The sequence below is a fragment of the Limulus polyphemus genome, unplaced genomic scaffold (genome assembly GCF_000517525.1).
Source record: "Limulus polyphemus unplaced genomic scaffold, Limulus_polyphemus-2.1.2 Scaffold7182, whole genome shotgun sequence".
NCBI classification, from domain to species: Eukaryota; Metazoa; Arthropoda; class Merostomata; order Xiphosura; family Limulidae; genus Limulus; species Limulus polyphemus.
In genome coordinates this window covers 25471-28720 of record NW_013672792.1, presented here as the reverse complement: position 1 = coordinate 28720, position 3250 = coordinate 25471, and positions in this window count along the sequence as shown.

Sequence of the window (3250 nt, the reverse complement as noted above, 5' to 3'; positions counted from 1 at the left end):
CTTACATTGCTAAATTAGGGACGGCTAGCGCAGATAGCCTTCGTGTAGCTTTTCGCGAAATTCAAAAACAAACAAACAATATATTTTCTTTGCAGGTTTTGCTGACATTCAATCTCCTTCACACATAACGGTGTTGAGTTTGATCATTAGAGTTTTGAATAAAAACAAGTTCATTAAAAAAATTATTTACATTATTTGTATATCGTCAAAATGTGACATTATTGGTAGGGGGGTGAATATACTTTTGCAAGGACTGTATTGCTCTGAGGGAAATTAGTGCACTGGTAAATTCCCTAAATGAAGCTGAATAATACAATATATTTGCGACTTCATTAAAATACTTGTGAAAGTGAAAAGCATGAGAAAACATGAACCAGTACCGTAATGCTATTTCTTTTTAATTTATTTATTTATCTTAGCTCAGTAAGGTATGGGTAAAATTAACATTTACGTTCCAGTGAGTAAAATATCTTTGAAGTTTAATAATGGCTGGAGACGGCTTGAATGGGTAATGATGACAAAACCTTGTCGAAACGTTGTACATTTGCTGTTATGTTAAACTTATATTAAAGTTTTTCTTCATTACCAATTCAAGCCGTCTCCAGCCATTATTAGTCTCAAAGTGGGTTCCTCGTCATCGAATCTTTGAAGTTTAATGTATGGAAACCTTTTTTTTTTTAATAGTTCATGTAGGTATCGAGGAGTCTGCCCGTACATTTCATATCAGCAAAATGACTACAGTAGCGCTTCTGCAACCGATTAATATTCATTAAGGCATAGGTTCCCAAACTTTCTTAACACAAGGCTCTCCAGCACATTCCGAATTCTGACTGAAGCTTTTCACCCAATGAATCTATAGATACTGATTACCTTAACAGTATTGTGTACTTGCTACTGCCCTCTGTTTAGGAACCCCTACATTATGAGAGTTCTTACTAACTGACATGGATAAAGTAGCAGAAATATAATATGTAAAGGCATCGTTTTGTAAAGTGTAACTTTTTAAAATCAGATTCGAAGCTTTGCGCTATCTATTAATGAAGACTAATATGCTAAAATTCAATTTACAAGGTTTCCTGCTACAGTGAGATGAAATCGTTAATTTGTATTTAAAAGAAGGCGCTTAATATTTTTATTAATTAATTTTACATACACACACATATACACTTTATTTGCGTTATTACTGTTATACAACCTTGTTTTGTGTGTGGAATATCAGTGAAACTAATTTAAAACAAATGCTTTTCTTTCTCTGGCTATAAACTTGACAGTGCACTGTAAAATCGTAACCAGTTTTCAATTGTCTGTGTATGAAATTATCAAGCAGAGTAACCTAACTGAGGAAACTCCCACTTAAGCATAGTTAATTCACTATAGATAGTTGATCAAAGTATTTAATGTTACTGTAATAGTTTACATTACTGTTAGATTTTTAAAATGATCTAGACTGAATGTTCTTACATATTTCTGATGAGAGAGTGGAACAATGTTACGTAGAGAATGTATACGAGTTTCATTAGTTTTGAGTAACCAAATGAGCAACATTGAAACAGAACGGAAAATATAAACATGTTAAAAAGATCTTGTGAGTTAAAATAAACCTTAGGTTAAGACAAACTGACTGCCTACATTTTGAATTAGCTTGGAAAATGGACTAGTATTAATCTTACAACTACATCATCTCTACTGTAATATTATTGTTAGAAAGACGTTTTATTAGTGAATATTGGGTTGTTTTTTTTTAAGTTTTCAATATCATAAAGGTGACTTTATATTCATTTGGAAAAACGCTTCAATTATTCAGTGCCTACAAAATAATAATTTTAATATGTAAATTGAATATTAAATAAAGCAATTGAAAAGTAAAAACTATTAATCAATCTAAAAATCCTCTTTCAAGCACAGTTTACATAACTTAAATGTCTTGGGATATTAAAATACAAGTTTTTATGTATAGGTATGCAAAATGTTTGTATTTGTATGAGCATATTACCCCAACTATTGATGATGAAAGATGGTACGTTCCCACTTAGCTTCAATTTCCTATGTTGTATTCAATGATGCATTGCACATCTACAAACTGCTTTCAATATCAGAGTTTGCTGTATTGTAATATGCAGCATCCTATGCGTTTTTTATACCTTATTGTAATCTAGAATTTTTCGTTTAATATGAGTATATGCAGCTTAGAAAGTGATTGACTGCCTTCCAGCTGCCTTTGTTGTTTTCGACAGATAATACCTATTCTGCCCATGAAAGGAATTGCTGTAAGTCTGCACGTTTTGCAAGTATTTCGACATCAGTGTCCGTCAAAGGTAGGCCAAATGATATCTCGATGTTTTGGCTTTACCTATGTTAAATGAAAATGAAGTCACTTATTAGCGCTAGTTACATTTTGAATTACATCGTGGTATAGAAATTATTTGTTCCTGATTTTGAGTTGGCTGATGGGAAGACATCTCTAGTGAGGCCTAGCATGGCCAGGTGGTTAGGGCGCTCGACTCGCAATCTGCGGATCGTGGGTTCGAATGCCCGTCACACCAAATATGCTCGCCCTTTCAGCCGTGGGGGCGGTATAATGTTTTAGTCAATCCCACTATTTGTTGGTAAAAGAGTGGCCCAAGAGTTGGCGGTGGGTGGTAATGACCAGCTGCCTTCCCTCTAGTCTTACTCTGCTAAATTAGGGACGCCTAGCGCAAATAGCCCTCGTGTAGCTTTGCGCGAAATCCATAACAAACAAATATCTCGAGGGAATAATGCTAGTTAATCAATTCACGAGTTCAGTGAAAGGTGACTGTCTGATGTCGAACAGAAGTACGCACATTTTTTCCGGTCTGTTTATTTTATTGATTAAACTTAGTTTAATTAAATTCAGCATTACTTCGTGGTTTCTCTTGCCAATCCATTTGTTATAAAGTAGACCTACTTAATACCCTTTACGGAAATCAATTTAACCAAGAAACCACAATACTAATCGATATTTTTATATTACACCAACTAACTATAGATTTCTCTATAAATGACAGTTGAAATTATACCTGCTACCTCTAAATATATGAAAGATGAAAAGGAATGTAGCATATTCTGTGAAGTTTTCCATTCCAAAGCTGTTTTTGAACTGTAAAAATTTAATACCAGAGGTTTTGATTTAGGGCGCTTCTTGCTTTTCAGTCGTGTTACGTATTAGAATTTCAAATTGCCTGAAATTAAGTTAATTGATAATTTAAATTTAGTAGTTAAATTGTACTTT